The following is a 21,117-nucleotide window of genomic DNA, read 5'->3' as shown; positions in this document are numbered from 1 at the left end:
TCCAATGATCCTTGGGCCCTTTTTACACACCTGTCTTTGTAGATGTCCTGAATAGTGAGAAGTTCACATCTACAGATGCTCTGGGCTATCCACTCCACTCTCTGCAGAGTCCCGCGATTGAGGGAAGTACAGTTCCCACACCAGGCAGTGATGCAGCCAGTCAGGATGCTCTCATTCATGCCCCTATAGGAAATACTCATACCAAACTTCTTCAACTGTCTGAGGTGAAAGAGGTGCTGTTGTGTTTTTTTCACCACACAGCCTGTGTGTACAGACCACGTGAGATCCTCAGTGATGTCTATGCCGAGGAACTTAAAGCTGTTCACCGTCTCAACCCCAGATCCATTGTGGTCAATAGGGGCTAGCCTGTCTCCATTTCTCTTGTAGTCCACAACCAGCTGGAATATTAGATTAGATTATTAGATTATGAGGACACTCAGTCCTCATTTATTGTCATTTAGAAATGCATGCATTAAAAAATGATACAATATTCCTCCAGAATGATATCACAAGAAACACAGGACAAACCAAGACTAAAACTGACAAAACCACATAATTATAACATATAGTTACAACAGTGCAAAGCAATACCATAATTTAATAAAGAGCAGGCCATGGGCATGGTAAAAAAAAAGTCTCAAAGTCCCGATAGCCTCATCATCTCATTCAGACAGTAGAAGGGAGAAACTCTCCCCGCCATGAGCCTCCAAGCGCCGCAAACTTGCCGATGCAGCACCATTGGAAGCACCTGACCGCAACGGACTCTGAGTCCATCTGAAAACTTCGAGCCTCTGACCAGCCCTTTGACACAGCCTCTCCAAGCACCATCCTCTGCCAAGTGCTTTGACCCTGTGCTGGCCGCCTAGCAACAAGCAAAGCTGAGGACTCAGGGCCTTCCCCTCCGTAGATTTTGGACCACACAGTAGAAGCAGCAGCAAAGCAGGCATTTCAGAAGTTTCACTAGATGTTCCTCCGTGCCCTCACGTCTGTCTCCATCAAATCAGGATTGTGCACGCCACCCTACTTGACAAATAACAGACAACACCACTGGAGTGACCGCTGCGAGCTGCGTTGCGTCGCCATCTTTTCCTCTCCTCATATGATGGAATGCTCGCCAATAATATTAAAGAGAATACCAGAAGTTTTTCTCAGGTGTATAAAGTGTAAAAGAGTGGTGAGAGTATATCTCGGACTATTGGAAAATGATGCTGTAGAGGTAGTAATGGTGGATGAACCGAATAAGCCTTCACTGTGAAAGACACAAACAGTATGCCAGAAGTTTGAGAATGTCAGGTAGCAGAACTAAGTAAAGTTGCCATTGCTAGGGAGAAGGTGATTGGGAAACTGAAAGGTTTGAAGATAGATAACTCACTTGGACCAGATGGTCTACACCCCAGGGTTCTGAAAGAGGTTTCTGAGGAGATTGTGGAGGCATTAATAATGATCTTTCAAAAATCAATGGATTCTGGCATGGTTCCGGAGGACTAGAAAATTGCAAACGTCACTCCACTCTTCAAAAAGGGAGAGAGAGGAAGAAAGGAAATTATAGGCCAGTTACCCTGACTTCAGAAGTTAGGAAGATGTTGGAGGTGATTGATAAGGATGTGGTTTCAGAATACGTGGAGGCACAAGATAGAATAGGCCGAAGTTAGCATGGTTTCCTCAAGAGAAAATCTTGTCTGGCAAATCTATTGGAATTCTTTGAAAAGAACTTAAACAAAGGAGAATCAGTGGATATTGTGTACTTGGATTTTCAGAAAGCCACTGACAAGTTACCGCACATGAGGCTACTTAACAAGAGCCTATAGTATTACAGGCAATCTCCTATCATGGATGGAGCATTGACTGATGGGTAGGTGGCAAAGAGTGATAATAAAGGGAGCCTTTTCTGGTTGGCTGCCAGTGATTAGTGGTGATCCAGAGAAGTCTATTCTGAGACTTCTTTTTAAGATATATGTGAATGATTTGGATGAAAGAATTGATGGTTTGTGGGTGATACAAGGTTACAAGGGAGAATGGGCAAAGAAGTGAAGAGGCAAGTAGTGTTGAGGAAGCAGAAAGGCTACAGAGGGAATCAGACGGATGAGGAGAATGGGCAAAGAAGTTACAGTTGTAATACAGTATGGGGAAGTGTATGGTCATTCACTTTGGTAAAAGAAATAAAAATGTAGACTATTTTCTAAATGGTGAAGAATTCAGAAATCTGAGGTGCAAAGGGTCTTGGGAGTCCTCGTGCAGGATTCCCTAAAGGTTCATTTGCAGGTTGAGTTGGTGGTGAGGAAGGCAAATGCGATGTTAACATTTATTTTGAGGGGACTGGAATATATAAGCAAAAATGTAATGTTGAGGCCCCACCTGGCGCATAGTGAGCAGTTTTGGGCCCCTTATCTAAGAAAGGATAAGCTGACATCAGAAAGGTTCAAAGGAGGTTCACGAAAATGATTTCAGGATTGAAAGGCTTATCATATGAGGAGTGTTTGCTGGCTCTGAGCCTATACTTTCTGGAATTCAGAAGAATGAAGGGAGATCTCATTGAAACCTATCGAATGTTGAAAGGCCTCGATAGAGTGAATGTGGAGAGGATATTTCTTATACTGGGGGAGTCTAAGACCAGAGGACAGAGCCTCAGAATAAGACCATAAGACATAGGAGTAGAATTAGGCCATCTGGCCCATTGAGTCTGCTCTGCCATTCAATCATGACTGATCCTTTTTTTCTCTCCTCCTCAACCCCAGTTCCTGGCCTTCTCCCCGAAACCTTTGATGCCATGTCCAATCAAGAATCCATCAATCTCTGCCTTAAATACACCCAACAACCTGGCCTCCACAGCTGCTTGTGGCAACAAATTGCACAAATTCACCACTCTTTGGCTAAAGAAATTTCTCCACATCTCTGTTTTGAAAGGGCGACCCTCTATCCTGAGGTTGTGCCCTCTTGTCCTAGACTCTCCCACCATGGGAAACATCCTTTCCACATCTACTCTGTCTAGGCCTTTCAACATTCAAAAGGTTTCAATGAGATACCACTTCATCCTTCTGAATTCCAGTGAGTACAGACCCAAAGTCATCAAGCGTTCCTCGTTTGATAACCCTTTCATTCCTGAAATCATCCTTGTGAACCTCCTCTGGACCCTCTCCAATGCCAGCTCATCTTTTCTAAGATGAGGGGCCCTAAACTGTTCACAATACACAAGGTGAGACCTCATGAGTGCCTTATAAAGCCTCAGCATCAGATCTTTGCTCTTGTATTCTAGATCTCTTGAAATGAAATCTAACATGACATTTGCCTTCCTCACCACTGACTTAACCTGCAAGTAAACCCTTAGGGTGTTCTGCGTAAGGACTCCGAAGTACCTTTGCATCTCAGATTTTTGAATTCTATCCCCACTTAGAAAATAGTCTGCACATTTATTTCTACTATCAAAGTGCATGACCATGAATTTTCCGGCATTCTATTTCATTTGCCACTTTCTTGCCCAATCCTAATCTGTATAAGTCCTTCTGCATCCTACCTGTTTCCTCAACACTACCTGCCCCTCCACCAATCTTCGTATCATCTGCAAGCTTGGCAACAAAGCTATCTATTTCATAATCTAAATCATTTATTTACAGCATAAAAAAAAGTGGTCCCCTGTGGAACCACACTAGTCACTGGCAGCCAACCGGAAAAGGATCCTTTTATTCCCTCCTACCAATCAACCAATGCTCTAACCATGTTAGTAACTTTCCTGTAATACCATTGGCTCTTAACTTGGTAAGCAGCCTCATGTGTGGCACCTTGTCAAAGGCCTTCTGAAAGTCCAAATACACAACATCTACTGCATTCCCTTTATCTATCCTACTTGTAATCTCTTCAAAGAATGCCAACAGGTTTGTCAGGCAGGATTTTCCCTGAAGGAAACTATGCTGACTTTGTATTATCTTGTCCTGTGTCACCAAGTACTGCATCACTTCATCCTAACAGTTGACACTAACATCTTCCCAAATACTGAGGTCAGGCTAACTGGTCTATAATTTCCTTTCTGCTGCCTTCCTCCTTTCTTGAAGAGTGGAGTGACATTTGCAATTTTCCAGTCCTCTGACACCATGCCAGAGTATAATGATTTTTGAACGATCATTTCTATTGCCGCCACAATCTCTAATGCTACCTTTTTCAGAACCCTTGGGTACAGTTCACCTGGTCCAGGTGAGTTAGGTACTTTTATATTTTTCAGCTTTTTGAGCACCTTCTCTTTTGTAATTGTAACTGCACCCACTTCTCTTCCTTCACACACTACAACATCAGGCATACTGCTGCTGTCTTTCACAGTGAAGACTGATGCAAAATACTCATTTAGTTCATCAGCCATCTCCTTGTCCCCGTTATTATTTCTCCTGCCTCATTTTCTAGTGGTCCTATATCCAATCTCATTTCTCTTTTATTTTTAACATATTTGAAAAAACTTTTACTAACCAGTTTGATATTATTTGATAGCTTGCTTTCATATTTCATCTTTTCCTTTCTAATGATTTTTTTAGTTGCTCTCTGTAGGTTTTTGAAAACTTCCCAATCCTCTATCTTCCCACTAATTTTGCTTTGTTGTATGCTCTTTCTTTTGCTTTTACAATAGCTTTGACATCCCTGTCAGCCACGGTTGTACTGGTTTACCATGTGAGTATTTCTTCATTTTTGGAATACGTATGTCCTGCGCCTTCCTCATTTTTCCCAGAAATGCATGCCATTGCTGCTCTGCTGACATCCTTACCAGCAGCTGCTTCCAATTTACCTATCCCTGTTCACTATCAAATTTCAAGTTGAACTCCGATCATATTGTGATCACTGGTTCCTAAGAGTTCTTTTACCTTAAGCTCCCTATTCGCCTCTGGTTCATTGCATAACACCCAATCCAGTATAGCTGATTCCCTAGTAGCCTCAACAACAAACTGCTCTAAAAAGCTATCTCTTAGGCATTCAACAAACTCTTGAGATCCATTACCAACCTGATTTTCCCAATCGACCTGCATGTTAAAATCTCCCACGACTACCATAGCATTGCCCTTTTGGCATGCCTTTTCTATTTCCTGTTTTAATCTGTGATCCACCTCCTAGCCACTGTTGGGAGGCTTCTCTATAATTGCCATAAACGTCCTTTTACCCTTGCAGTTTCTTAGCTTAATCCACAAGGATTCAAAATCTTCCGATCCTATGTCGAATCTTTCTACTGATTTGTTGCCATCCTTTACCAGTAGAGCCACACTACTCCCTCTGCCTACCTTCCTATCCCTCTGATATAACATGTAATCTAGGACATTTAGCTCCCAACTACAACCATCCTTCAGCCATGATTCAGTGATGACTACAACATCATACCTGGCATTGTAATAGTGCAACACAATCATCCACCTTATTTCTTATACTACACACATTTAGATACAACACCTTGAGTACCGTATTTGCTATCCTTTTTGAGTCTACATCCCTAATGTTTTGATTAGGCTGCAACTAACTCCCATTACCTGCCTGCCCTTTCTGACAGTCTGACTAAATAGAGAGGCATCCATTTAATATGGAGATTAGGAGGAATTTCTTTAGCAAGAGAGTGATAAATCTGTGGGATCTATTGCCACAGGTGGCTGTGGAGGCCAAGTCATTGGGTAGATTTAAGGCAGAAGTTTATAGATTCTTGACTTGTCAGGGCATGAAGGAATACAAGGAGAAGGCAGGAGATTGGGGGTAAAAGGGAAATAGATCAGCCATGATGAAATGGCAGAGCAGACTCAATGAGCCAAGTTGCCAAATTCTGCTTCTTTATCTTATGGTCTTAAAATTTTAACAAACTTCTGTAGATATGCACTAGAGAATATACTGAATGGTTGTATTATGGGTTGGGTATGGAAACATCAATGTCCTTGAATGGAAAAGCCTACAAAATGTAATGATTACAACACAGTCCATCACAGGTAAAGCTCTCTGCAATGAGCACATCTACAAGGAGTGATGTTGCAGGAAAACAACATCCATCATCAAGGACCTTCACTTTTCAGGCCATGCTCTCTTCTTACTGTTGCCATCAGGTACAGGAGCCTCAGGAACAGTTATTAACCCTGATGAACCATCAAGCTCTTGAACCAGAGTGGATGTCTTCATTCAATTTCACTCACTCTAACACCGAATTGTTTCCACGACCTTTGGACTCACTTACAAGGACTCTTCATCTCATGTTTGTGATATTTATTGCTTGCTTACTTACTTACTTACTTACTTTTATTTATTTATCTATCTATCTTTCTATTTATTGCATTTCTACAGTTTGTTGTAGTTTGCAGATTGGCTGCTTGTCTGTCTTGTCCTGTGCAGGTTTTTATTAATTCTAAGATGTTTCTTTGTATCTACTATGAATGCCCACAAGAAAATAAATATCTGAGTTGTATTTGGTGGCATTTATGTACCTTGATTATAAACTTACTTTGAACTTTGAACTTCACAATACGGACGCGTTGCACTTGAACCAAAGGGGAACCAATATCCTGGCAAGGAATTTGCTTGTGCTATCATGGCAGAGTGTTAGGACTCTGAGGATGAGGAAGGCATGGGATAAAGAGATAGCTAGTGAGAGCCTCTTAACCAGAATAGCTGGTGACACAATGAGGGCAGGGATAAATTCAGTTAAAATGCATTTCTTTCAATGCTCGAGGTTAAGCAGGTAAGGCAGACAAACAGAATGTGAATGAGCTTCGAGTGCTGGGATGTTATAGCCATAGCAGAAACATGACTGAGAGAAGGACAGAACTGGCAGCTCATTATTCTAGAATACAGATGCCATAGGTTTAACGGAGTTAAGTGAGCAGGTCATGTTGCCTTTTTGGTAAGTTAAAACATGTCAGGAGTACTTAGAGATTTTATTGTTGGGGGATCATTCAGTGAAGCCATATGAATAGAAATTGGAAAGAAGTAGGAGAGGGTCATTCTAGTGCAGCTATATTATAGACTTCCCAATAGTTGACAGGAACTTAAGGTGCAGGTATATAGGGAAATTACTCATAGTTAAAGGATATATGGTTTTGTCTTGTATGGGGTTGCACATTCTCATAGCAGTTCGTGTAACTCTATTATAGTGTCAATTCCCAGGTTCAATTCTGCCGCTGTCTATGAGGAGTTTGTACGTTATTCCCGTGACTGGGTGGGTTACCTCCCACATTCCAAAAATATATGGGTTAGTAGTTTAATTGGTTAATTGCGTGGCACAGGCTCATTGGGCTGGAAGAGCCTGTTACTGTGCTAGCTCTCTAAATTAATAAAACTAACTAAAAAAAATTGGGAGATTTTAATTTCTCCAGTGTTGACTGGGTCACCCAGAGTGTTAAGATCCTGGACAGATTGGAACTTGTGAATTGTGTCCAGGGAGGTTTCCTGAGTCAATACATGGAGGGCATTACTTTGGAGGGTATAATACTGTACCTCCTCTTAGGGAAAGAAGTACAGCGAGTAACTAGTTCACACTGAATGGCAGTCAGGGAGTACTTCAGATCTGCTGACCATAATCCTATTCATTTTCAGATAGTGATGGGAAAGGATTGGCCAGGTCTACATGTTAAGGTTCCAATCTGGAGGAGGGCTACTTTTGGGGGAATTAGACAGGATCTAGCAGAAATTGATTGGGTGAGCCTCTTTCAAAGGAAAAGAATGAATGACATTTAAGAGTGTAATAGCAAGTGTCTGGGAGCAGCATATTTCTGTTAAGGTGAAGGGTAAAGCAGGCAAGTTTAGGGGACGTTAGCTGACTGGAGAAATTGAGGCTCTGGTCAAGGAAAAGAAGGAAACTTGCATTGGGTTTGGGAGGTCAGGATTGAGTGAATCCCTTGATGAATCTAAAAAAAATTAATAAATACTCATAAGTGGGAAATGAGGAGGGCAAAGAGTGGCTGTGAGATGGACATGGCAGGTAAAGTTAAGAAAAATTCCAAAAGGTTGTATAACTATATTAAGAGTAAAAAGGTGGCTAGGAAGAAAATAAGACCCCTTAGCAGGGTTACCTATATCTTGAGCTGCAGGGTGTGGGTAAGATTTTTAACAAATATTTCTCCTTGGTGAAAATCATTGTTGAATATAAGGGAAACAAGTGGATTTGTTTGGTGGTCATTCATTTTAACAGGGAGGGCATATTTGTAGCCTCACAATGCATTAAAGTGAATAAATCTCTGCGACCTGACTCTGTGCATTCTCAGACCTTGTGAAGACTTATGGAGATATTTACTTCATTGTTAACCATTAGAGAAGGTGACGATTTTGTTTATTGTTTAGAGATGGCAAGGACAAGCCAGGGAACTACCGACTGGTCAGCCTGACATCAGTAGTGAAGTAACTGGAGAGAGGATCTACCAGCAATTGGATGGACTGATTAGGAGGAGTCAGCATGGTTTTGCACATAACAAGTTGTGTTCAATGAACCTTTTAGTTTTTGGAAGAAGTAACCATAAAGGTAGATGAGGGTAGGGCAGTGTATATTGTGTGTGTGTGTATCTTTCTTTGATACTATTGATTCTAAGATTTCCTCTTATATATGGCAGAATAAAAATCCCACGTTAAGTAAAAAATATTTACAGAAGTCCAAGAAAGATGGTGGTTTAGCATTGCCGAATTTAAGATTCTATTACTGGGCAATTAATATTCGATATTTAATATTTTGGACACAAGATTGGGATATAATTCCAAGTCCACAATGGGTAAACCCTGAAGGTTACTCTGCACAAGGGCTTTCATTGGTTTCTATTTTAGGAACTTCACTTCCCTTTGTATTTTCTAAATTGAATAAACAATTGGTTAATCCAATAATTAAACATATATTACAAATATGGTTCCAATTTCGTTAATTTTTTAGTTTGACCACATTCATATTATCAAGCCCTATTATATCTAATTTTTTTCCAACCCTCGGTTATGGATCAAGCCTTTTTGATATGGAAAAGGAAGGGTATAACATGTTTCCATGATTTATTTCTGAATAACTGTTTCATGTCTTTTGAACAGTTATCTAAGAAGACAAATCAAACTCCAATTCAACAACAAAGTTTGATTCTGCAGGAAAATGATATTATGATAACTCACATTAAAGGCAAAGATAATATCTTTGCGGATTGCCTTCCTAGATGTTAAACTTACAATGTATTTTAAGAATGGAGTGGATTATATGTTACTAGTCTGTAGTATGCTATATGATAACCATACATGTATTGTTTCGCATACTGTAGTGTGCAGTTAAAATTTTGCTCTTATAGATCAAAATTTTCCTTTTTGGGGGGAAGTGTTACCAGCCTGCGGTCGTGCTATGACGTCAGTCACTGGCTGCAGCGGACTTAAAATTCATATATAAGAGGGAGGGAGGGAGGGAGGGAGGGAGAGGGAAAGAGAGAGAGAGAGAGAGAGAGAGAGAGAGAGAGAGAGAGGGGAAAATAATAATAAGAAAAAACAGTTACTCTCGCAAACTTGACAAGACTTGGAACTACGAACTGCTGGGGCAAGTTTGCTCCAGGGTGGGTGAAGTCTAAAGCTTTCCCATTAACCAAAAGATTGGGTTAATTGACGACACTGGGCACAACGAATGTGTGACTGTCACTTCGTATAATCCATAGGAGTGGATTTGGGGGATATCCTGTGGGATCACTTGTGTTAACCCTTGCCTGGGTATGTTGTGTGGTAATCACTCGAAGACGATATTCCTGTGACAGGTCACTTTTGGTGATAATTCGTATGTGGATGGATTCTACGGACAAGATTTTCGGCGACTATTACTTTGTTTACCTGACATGGAACCTATGGAATACTTCGTACTTACCTTTTCTCTACATTACAGCGTGGATTACAAAAATCTCTCTTCCATCGTTTATTACGTGGATGACTGAACTTTCCTACTTTACCATCTCAAGACTGTAAGCCTTTGTTCCCCCAAGCTCAATATTTTGGGAGCTATACATATATACACATAACACAGTTAACTTTTGTTTATCTTGTTAAGTTACTATTATGAGTAGATACTAATAAAGATAGTGGTTTTAACATTAAAACCTGACTCAGTGTGAAATCTCTTGCTGCTGGTTCATTTCTAAAACATTACAATTTCGTAACAAAGTTTACTGATGGTATCACTGGCGTTGGCTAAGTCAAAGGTGGTGACGAATCGACATGTAGAAGGGAGATCACAGCAATAACCTCTCACTTATTATCAGCAAAACCAAAGAGCTGATTATTGACTACAGAAGGAAGAAGATGGAGATCCATTGAACCAGTCTTTATTAGTGCATCAGAGGTGGAGTGGGACAGTAGCTTCAAATTACCTGGGACTAACATATTAGAGGATCTTTTCTGGGATCAGCCTGTAAGGGCCATCATAAAGATAGCACCTCTACATTCTTAGTGCTTGCGTAGATTCTGCTCGTCACCAAAAACTTTGACAAGCTTTTATAGACGCACAGTGGCAAGTATCCTAACTGGTTGCATCATAACCTGGTATGGAAACACCGGATACAAGACAAAGTTCCTCCAGACCAAGGTGTAGAAGATAGTACGTATAATTCACACACATAACACGAAGTGGTGTTACCACAAATAAATTTAAAAATAATAAGGTGCATATATGATACAAGTTAAAAAGTAAGTAATATAATGCTACTGGTGCTGGAGACATTGATGGTGGCAAGGAGTTCAGTAGTGTTACAGCTTGGGGGAAGAAGCTGTGTCTCATCCTAACAATTCTTGTCCTAATGCTATCGTTTCTCCTGCCTGATGGTAGTTAGTGAAACAGATTGTTGGAAGGACAGGAGGGATCACTGACATTGCTAAGACCCTGCAGCACCCTTGATAAATATCTCTAATGAGTGGAAGAGAGACCTCGATGATCTTCTCAACAGGCCTCACAATCTTATGTAGGGAGTTCCAGACAGATGCCTTGCAATTCCCATACCAAATGGTGATGCAGCTGGTCAGGACACTCCTGATAGTGCCCCTGTAAAAATTGGTTAAAATGGGAGGGAGGTGGAAGCCTTACTTACCTTAATCTCTTCAGGAAGTTGAGATGCTGCTGTGTTTTTAATAGTGAATACAGCCCTGTACATCGCAGGCAAAGCTCTCTGCACCATTGAGTATGTTTACATGGAGTGCTGCCTCAAGAAAGCAGCATCAATTGTTAAGGATCCCTCCATTCAGGCCATGATCTCTTTGCACTACTTCTATCAGGCAGGAGGTACAGGAGATTTAGGTTACGTGCCACCAGGTTCAGGAATAGTTATTACCCTACAACCATGAGGTTCCTGATCTAGTGATCAACTTCACTTACCACAGTCTGAACTGATTCTATGACCTACCGACCCATTTTCAAGGACTCTTCAGTAGAACTAATAGTCTCACTGTTATTTTTGTTTATTTGCACAATTTGTCTTCTTTTGCACATTGGTTGTTTGTAAATCTTTGTTTATGTATGGTTTTCATAGATTCTATTATACTTCTTTATTTATCCTGTAAGTACCTGCAAGAAAATGAATGCCAAAGTAGTATGTGGCAACATATACACTCAGTGACCTCTTTAATAGATACAGGAGGTATGTTTGTGGTCTTCTGCTGCTATGCACATCCACTTCAAGGTTCGACGTGTTGTCTGTTCAAAGATGCTCTTCTGCACGCCGTTGTTGTAACATGTGATTGTTTGAGTTATGGTTGTTTTCCTGTCAACTTGAATTCTATGACCTCTCTCATTAGCAAGGTGTTTCATTGGTGAGGCTGCATTTGAAGTGCTGCATACAGTTTTGGTCACCCTATTTACAGGAAAGACGTGGTTCAGAGTTCAAAGTAAATTTATTATCAAAGTATGTATATGTCACCATACACCACCCTGAGATTCATTTTCTTGTGAACATTCACAGTAGATCAAAGAAATACATTACAATCAATTAAAAGCTACCCACAAACAAAGGCTGGCAAGCAAACAATGCAAATACAAAAAAAGTTATAGATACACAAGCAAATAAATACATACTTACATCCATATATAAATAAATAAATAGATAGATAATGTTGAGAACAGGAGTGCTTGAAACTGAGTCCATAGGTTGTGGAATCGGTTCAGTATTCAAATGAGTGAAGCTATCCACTCTGGTTCAGGAGACTGATGGCTGAAGGGTAATAAGTGTCCCTGAACCTGGTGGTGTTGGGACCTAAGGCTCTTGTATCTCCTCCCTGAATGTATCTGCAAGAAGAGAGCATGACCTAGATGGTGAGGTTCCCTGAGGATGGATGCTCTTTACTTGTGGCAGCACTTGTAGATGTGCTCAATGTGGGGAGAGTTTTCCCTGTGATGGACTGGGCTGTACCCACTACTTTTTATCAGCTTTCTGTTCTTGGGCATTAGAGTTTCCATATACCAGGTTGTGATGTCACTGTCCATTTATGGAACTTCTTCAAATTTTTAGATCATATGCTGATTCTGTGCAAACTTCTGAGAAAGTAGATGTGCTACTGCGCCTTCTTTGTAATAGTATTTGGATGCTGATCCCAGGACAGATCCTCTGAAATGATGAAGCCAAGAAATATAAAGTTACTGACCTGCTCCACCTTTGATCCCCTAATGAGGACTGGCACGTGGACCTCTGGTTTCTTCTCCTTCAGTCAATAATGAGCTGTTTGGTTTTCCTGAAGTTAAGTGAGAGGTTGTTGTTGCGGCACCATTCAAACAGATCTTCATATTCTCTACTATGCGGTGATTCATCACAACCTCTGATTTGGCCAACAACAGTGATGTCTTTGGCAAACATCAATATGGCATTGAAGCTGTACTTAGCCTCTCAGTTATCAGCATAAAGTGAGTAAAGCAGAGGGCTAAGCAGACATTGTTGTGGTGCACCTATGCTGATGGCGATTATGTTGGAGTTGCTGTTGTCAATCTAACTTGACTGTGATCTGCAAGTGAGGAAATTGAGCGTCCAGTTGCACAAGTGAGTATTGTTGCCTAAGTCATGGTATTTATTGATTAGTTTTGAAGGATGATAGTGGTTAAACTGGAAACTACAAAATGATTTCCGAGGATGTGAAGGACTAGTGTGATTATTAGAGCCATACATAAGGTGGACTCTAACAATTTTTATTTCTCCAGGGCAGGAGTGTCCAAAACTAGGGGTATAAGTTTATGGTGAGAGGATAAAGATTTAAAAGGGACCTAATGAATGGAGTTGCTGTAGAGGTCACCAGTAGGACAGCCATTTACTTTATGCCTTAAGAATCCGGTTAGAGCAGAAAGACGGAACTGGAGCAGGACACAGGGTTTCAGGTTCGTGGATAATTGGAACCCTTTTTGGGCCAGGGATGATCATGATGTTTAAATTACATCATAACTGAAGGGAATTTAATATCCTGCCAGGTATGTTCATTCTTCTACCTGGGAGAACTTAAATTATGTACATATATTGTTAGGAGGGCTAGAATCAGAGCACCAGGTCGCAGAATCAAGAGGTTGTAGTTAATTTAGATGTCATAAGCAACAATACTGTAAGGAAGGATTGGTAGAAGCTAGGGCATATAAGCAACATGACAGATGCATTGAGATGTGTTTATTTTAAGGAGTATTAAGAGGTAGGGCACTGAACTTTGAGCATAGATCAAGACATGGAACTATGATCTTGGGCCAGTTATGGACACCTGGTTGAAAGAGGGACAGGAATGGCTTCAGAAGGGAGGAGAAGATGGCGATGCGATACAGTGTGTGCAGCTGCTCCAAAATGATATTGTATTTGTAAGTAGGGGCCGTGCACAATCCTGATTTGACGGAGACAGACCTGAGAAGCACGGAGGAGCATCTGGAGAAACTTCTGAAATGCTTTCTTCGCTGCGATTGCTACTGTGCAATCGAGAATCTCCGGAGGGGAAGGCCCCAAATCCTCAGCTTTGCCTATTGCCTGTTGCCGGGGCCGGGGTTGAAGCGCTCGGCAGAGATGGTGCTTGGTGCTCGGTGTCGGAGGGCTGGTCGGAGGCTCGAAGTTTTCAGACGGACTCAAGAGTCAGCTGTGGTCGGGTGCTTCCAGGGTGCTGCATCGGCAAGTTTGCGGCGCTGGAAGTTCATAGCAGGAAGAGAGTTTTTCATCCTTCTACCGTCTGCATGAGATGATGGGACTCTCAAGAGACTTTGAGACTTTTTTTACCGTGCTCATGGTCTGTTCTTTATCAAATTACAGTATTGCTTTGCACTGTTGTAACTATATGTTACAATTATGTGGTTTTTGTCAGTTTCTTTAGTCTTGGTTTGTCTTGTGTTTCTGTGATATCATTCTGGAGGAACATTGTATCATTTCTTAATGCATGCATTACTAAATGACGATAGAAGAGGATTGCATGTCCTCATAATCTAATCTAATTTAACAAGGTTTTAAAAGATGTTTTAGAAGAGATAGGGATGGAGGTAAATGAGGAAGCGAGATTGCATTACTACTTGGGAACAATGTTACAACTGGGCTGGGAACTCCTTAGAATAAAAGTTTCCAGATGGGGCAGTATATATTTCCCCTATTCCTTCTTCACCTTTCCTGCCTATCCCCTCCCTGCTTCCCCTGCCCCACCCCTTTATCTTTCCCCTTAATGGTTTTTCACCTGGAACGTACCAGCCTTCTCCTTCCCACCCTCCCCCCACCTTCTTTATGGGCCTCTGCCCCTTCCCTCTTCAGTCCCGATGAAGGGTTCCGGCCCAAAATGTTGACTGATCATTTCCACGATGCTGCCCAACATGCTGAGTTCCTCCAGTGTGTTGTGAGTGTTGCTTTGACCCCAGCATCTGCAGATTATTTTGTGAGTACATATTATTTGTGCCCGAGAGAGTCCCTTGAAGCAGTAGAGTCCAACTGGAGAGGAGGCTATACTGGACCTTGTACTAATGAACTTGGCCAAGCAACTGACCTTTTAGAGAGTGACACTTTGGAAACTGTGTTCATAAGTCATTAGCTTCACGGCAGAAAGAGTAGGCCTTGCAGGAAAGTATTCACCATGGATATCCAGTACCTATACACCTCCATTCTCCATCAGGAGGGCCCTAAAGCCCTCCGCTTCTTTCTAGACAACGGATCCAACCTGTTCTTGCCCTCAATAATTTCTCCTTCACCTCCTCCCAATTCCTTCAAACCAAAGGTGTAGCCATGGGCACTCTCATGGGTACCAGCTATGCCTGCTTTTTTGTTGGCTATGTGGAGCAGTCTGTGTTCCAAGCCTACACTCATATCAACTTTTCCTATGCTACATCGATGACTGCATTGGTGCTGCTTCCTGCACCTGTGCTGAGCTCATCGACTTGATCAACTTTGCTTCCAACTTCTACCCAGCCCTCAAATTTACCTGGTCCATCTCTATCTCTCGAGACAGCTTATCTACTGCTAACTTTTATGAACACACTGATTTTCACAGCTACCTGGACTACACCTCTTCCCACCCTGCCACTTGTAAAAATGCCATCCCCTTCTCCCAGTTCCTCCATCTCCGCTGCATCTGCTCTCAAGATGAAGCTTGCCATTCTAGAACTAATGAGATATCTTCCTCCTTCAAAGAAAGGGACCTTCCTTCCTCCACCATTAACACTGCCCTCACCTGCATTTCTTCCATTTTGCGCACATCTGCCCTTACCCCATCCTCTAGCCAGTCCAACAGGGACAGTGTTTCTCTTGTTCTCACCTACCACCCCATCTAGCATCCGCATTGAGCATAATTACCCCCACTTTCCATTTTCCTCAGGTATCACTCCTTATGTGACTCCCTTCTCCATTCATCCCTCCCCACTGATCTCCCTCCTGGTACTTATCCTTGCAAGTGGAACAAGTGCCATACCTGCTCTTGCACCTCCTCCCTCACTACCATTCAGGGCCCAAATTGTCCTTTCAGGTGAGGTGACACACCATCTGTGAGTCTATTGGGGTCATCTACTGTATTCAGTGCTCCTCATGGGCCTTCTGTATATCAATGAAACCCAACGTAGCCTGGGAGACTGCTTCATTGAACGAGGGAAGCGGGATCTCCCGGTGGCCACCTATTTCAATTCTACTTCCCATTCCGACATGTCAGTCTATGGCTTCCTCCATTGCTGCGATGAAGCCACACTCAGGTTGGAGAAGCAGCACCTTGAATTCCATTTGGATAGCCTCCAACCTGATTGCATGAACCGATTACTCTAACTTCCAGTAATTGCCCCCCGCCCCAGCATTCTCCACTCCCGTTTCCCTCTCCCAACTTATCTCCTTACCTGCCCATCACCTCCCTCTGGTGCTCCTCCCCCTTCCCTTTCTTCCATGGTCTTCTACCTTCTCCTATCAGATTTCCCCTTCTCCAGCCCTTTATTTCTTTTAGCAATCTACTTCCCAGCTCTTTACTTCACCCCTCCCCCACCCACCTTCTTACTCTGATCTCTCATCTTTTTCCCAATCCTGATGAAGCCTCTTGGCCCAAAATGTCGACTGTTTACTCTTTGCATTGATGCTACCTGCCAGGCCTGCTGAGTTCCTCCAGCATTGTATGTGTGTTGCTACAAAAGTATGAACTTGGAGGAGGACAAATTATGAGGGCATCAGACAGAAGTTACTTGGGCAGAGCTGTTTTCAGGCAACTCAACATCTTTTAACCAACTCCATATCTAACATGTAGAGATTGTTAAAAGATCAACTGCACAGAGTTCAGGACTGGTTTGTTCTAGTAAGAGCAAAGGACAAGGAGTCTGGATGACAAGAAATGTGGTTAATTTAGTCCAGAAAAAGAAGGAAACATATGTAAGGCTTAAGAAGCTGGAATCAAACAGGATGCCTGACAATAAAGGAGCCAGAAGGGAACTTAGGAAGAGATTTTTGGAAAACTTGATGGGGGTCATGAGAAGTTCTTGGTGAGTAGGATTAATGAGAATCCCAAGGCATTCTACACGTAGATCAAAAGCAAGAGGATAACCAGGGAGAGGATCGGACTACTCAAGATAAAGCGGGGAACTTCACTGAGGAGAAGATAGTGAGCTCAGAATGCAGCATGCCTAGATGCTACGGCATTTTGAGATTAGGAAAGAGGTAATATTAAGTCTCTTGAAAAACATTAAAGTAGTTAATTAATTTGATACATTAGTTTATTATTGTCACATGTGCTGAAGTACATTGAATGCCATTGTATGCCATTCATACAGATTATTTCCCTGCATTAGTGCATTGAGGTAGGTCAAAGGAAAGCAATAGCAGAATGCAGAATAAAGTATTACAGTTACAGAGTAAGTATATATTATGTTTTGTAATTCTAAAACATTAAACTAATTGAAAGGAAAAGACAAGAATCCAAAAAGTGAGTCTAACGTTGTGTTCACTTCAAGTGAAGCATGCACGTATGACGTGGTAGTGTCATGATATATGCAGTTCACTTACTTTTAGATATAACCTGTAATGAATTATTTAAATGAACAAGAATGGTTAATCAAACAACACACTATATTTTCAATATTACTCAAATACTACTAAAATATATGAAATATTGTGGAATATTGGTAGCTTGGTTTGGCTATTTGGAAATTTGGTTAATCGCCAAGCTTGGTAAAATGTTTACAGATGTTTCAGCTCCATTCAAGAAGCCAACATCAGTGTTCAGTTGAGGGTGTTGTCTCCTCAGAATACCGGCTTGTATACTCCTCTGGGTATTGATTGGATATTGATTAGACATTGTGATCTGGTTGGCTGGTTTAAAACACTGAACAGTTTAGCAGTAGAAGATTCTGACTGGCTAGCTTCAAGTGAAGTCCATTGCAAGTGCTTGCTTCACTGTCCAGACCCCGAGATTACTGGAGATTCATTGATTGTTGACGTTGTTGTTTCTCTTTTCTCCGTAGGGGTTCATATACCAGATCCATGTCAATGTGTTTGTTGATAGATCCTTCTGTAGAGAACCATGCTTCTACTTCAGAATCTTCTACTGCTAAACTGTTCAATGTTTTGCACTAGCCAACCAGAGGATCATATAAGCCGGCATTCTGAGGAGACAACAACACCCTCAACTGTGCACTGATGATGGCTTCTCGATTGGAACCGAAATGTCTGCAAACATTTTACCAAGTTTGGCGATCAACCAAACTTCCAATTATCGAAATATTAAATATACAACAGTATAATGCAGGTAGACAATATGGTGCAAGGCCAAAACATAGTAGATTATGAAGTCAAGAGTTTACCTTTACGGTATGAGGTCCATTTGATAGGATAGAAACTGTCCTTGAGCCTGGTAGTACGTGTTTTGAGAAGTTTTTAAAATTTTCTGTCCAATGGAGAGGCAGAAGAGAGGAAGTCCAGGGTAATTGTGATCTTTGATTATGTTGGTTGCTTTATTAAGGCAATGAGAAGTATAGACAGTCCATGAAGGAGAAATTGGTTTCCACGATATGCTGAATTGTGTCCACACTCTATGCGATTTCTTGTGGTCTCAAACCTAACAGTTGATACCAAGCTGATTGCAATCTGTTGGTCAGGAAGTCAAGGATCCAGTTTCAAAGGGAGGTATTGAGCCCTGAGTCTAAGTGTTTGGAGATGAGTTTGCTTGAAATAGTTGTATTGAAGGCCGAGCTGTAGTCAGTAACAACTGCTCCGAAGATGAGTGCAGGGCCAGGGAGATGCCATACTTCATAGAATCATTTCAGCAGAAAGTGAATTGCAGTGGGTTGATGTTATCTGGAAGGTTGGAGTTGATGTGTGCTTCTCAAAGCACTTCATAATAGTCAATATCAGTGCCACCAGCTAGTAGTCATTAATGCATGCTAAGTATGGGAAGATCATGTTTAGTATGGGAAGATCATGCTTTTCTTAAAGCAGATGGGAACCTCTGATTGAAGTTGGGACAGGTTAAAAATGTTGTAAGTACCTAGGACACAGCCAGGAAATCTATCTGGGCCAGATATTTACAGCAGGTTCACTGTCTGGAAGACTGATCTAATATCTATAATGGTAACTGAGGATATAGATACGTTTGTACATTGAAGACTGTTGGAGCAGATGGTGACATTTCATTCCCTTTCTGTTTGATATATTGAGAAAGTAAGGAGGCAAGGGATCCAAGGGGACATTGCTTTGTGGATCCAGAACTGGCTTGCCCACAGAAGGCAAAGAGTGGTTGTAGACAGGTGATATTCTGCATGGAGGTCGGTTACCTGTGGTGTGCCTCGGATCTGTTCTGGGACCCCTACTCTTCGTGATTTTTATAAATGACCTGGATGAGGAAGTGGAGGGATGGGTTAGATGACGCAAAGGTTGTGGGTGTTGTGGATAGTGTGGAGGGCTGTCAGAGGTTACAGTGGGACATTGATAGGATTCAAAACTGGGCTGAGAAGTGGCAGATGGAGTTCAACCCAAATAAGTGTGAGGTGGTTCATTTTGGTAGGTCAAATATGATGGCAGAATATAGTATTAATAGTAAGACTCTTGTCAGTGTGGAGGATCAGAGGGATCATGGGGTCCGAGTCAACAGGACACTCAAAGCTGCTGCGCAGGTTGACCCTGTGGTTAAGAAAGCATACAGTGCTTCGGCCTTCATCAATTGTGGGATTGAGGTAATATTGCAGCTATATAGGACCTTGGTCAGACCCCACTTAGAGTACTGTGCTCAGTTCTGGTTGCCTCACTATAGGAAGGATGAGGAAAGCATAGAAAGGTGCAGAGGAGATTTACAAGGATGTTGCCTGGATTGGGGAGCATGCCTTAGGTTGAGTGAACTCGGTCTTTTCTCCTCGGAGCGACGGAGGATGAGAGGTGACCTGATAGAGGTGTAGAGATGATAAGAGGCATTGATCGTGTGGATAGTCAGAGGCTTTTTCCCAAGGCTGAAATGGATAGCACGAGAGGGCACAGTTTTAAGGTGCTCGGAAGTAGGTACAGAGGAGATGTCAGGGGTAAGTTTTTTATGCAGAGAGTGGTGAGTGCATGGAATGGGCTGCTAGCGACGGTGGTGGAGGCGGATACGATAGGGTCTTTTAAGAGACTCCTGGACAGGTACATGGAGCTCAGAAAAATAGAGGGCTATTGGTAACCCTAGGTAATTTCTAAGGTAAGGACATGTGCAGCACAGCTTTGTGGGCCGAAGGGCCTGTATTGTGCTGTAGGTTTTCTATGTTTCTACATGCATAGATGTATTAAGCTCATCAGAAAGGGAAGCTGTATTATTGGGGATGTTGCCTGATTTTGTTCTGTTGCCTATTGTAGGATGTAAACCTTATCAAACCTGGTGGCTGGTTCGGGACTTAATTTTGGACTGGTATTGTTTCTTTGCGTGACTGACAGCTTTATGAAGGTCATATCTTGACTTCTTGCATAGGTCAGGATTACCCGACTTGCACACCACAGTCCTAGACTTCAATAGGGACTGATCTTCTGGTATGTCCACAGAGCCTGATGGAATATATGTCAGGTATTTGAGAGAGGTGAGAGGTGAAATCTCTGCGGCCTTGATCAAGATCTTTGTATCTTTGCTAGCCACAGTTGTGGTGCCAGAGGACTAGAAGATAGCTAATGTTAATCCTTCATTCAAGAAGGATAATAGGGATAATTAGTGATAGGGAAACTAATAGAGAGGATGCTTAGGGACAGGATTTATGAGCATTTGGAGAAGCATGGTTGAATTAGCGATAGTCAGCATGATGTTGTGTGGGGAGTAGATCATGACTGACTAATCTGATTAATTTTTTTGAAGAGGTGATGAAGGTGATTGATGAAGAGCAGTGGTTTTACATGAATTTTAATAAGGCATTTTTCAAGGTCCTACCTAGTAGGCTCATCCAGAAAATTAGAATGCATGGGATCCATGGTACTTAACTGAGAAGACAGAGGGTAGTGAACGATGGGTCATATTCTGAATGGAAATCTATGATTAGTGGTGTTCCACAGGAATCTTCTTAGGAACCTCTATTGCTTGCCATATCAATAAATGTTTTTGATGAATATGTTGCTGTGTGTGTAAGTAGGTTTACGTTCCACACAGACTGGTGGCATTGTGGATTGCAGCAAAGATTGTCAGAGAGTACAGCGAGATATAAATCACTTGCAAAAAAATGTGTGGAGAAATGGCAGATGGTGTTTAATCTGGGCAAGTGTAAGGTGCTACACTTAGAGATCCAACATA

General features: G+C 41.8%; 1 protein-coding gene across 1 annotated transcript in view; it reads left to right on the top strand.

Moving 5' to 3' along the window:
- LOC140210901 (dynein axonemal heavy chain 8-like) overlaps positions 1 to 21,117 on the top strand; it is a 1,093,299-nt gene that overhangs the window by 320,594 nt on the left and 751,588 nt on the right. The gene's annotated exons all lie outside the window — the stretch shown is intronic.

Source organism: Mobula birostris, chromosome 2, assembly GCF_030028105.1.
Source record: "Mobula birostris isolate sMobBir1 chromosome 2, sMobBir1.hap1, whole genome shotgun sequence".
NCBI classification, from domain to species: Eukaryota; Metazoa; Chordata; class Chondrichthyes; order Myliobatiformes; family Myliobatidae; genus Mobula; species Mobula birostris.
The sequence above is the reverse complement of the archived record's forward strand: the minus strand, read 5'-3'. Positions and strand labels throughout refer to the sequence as shown.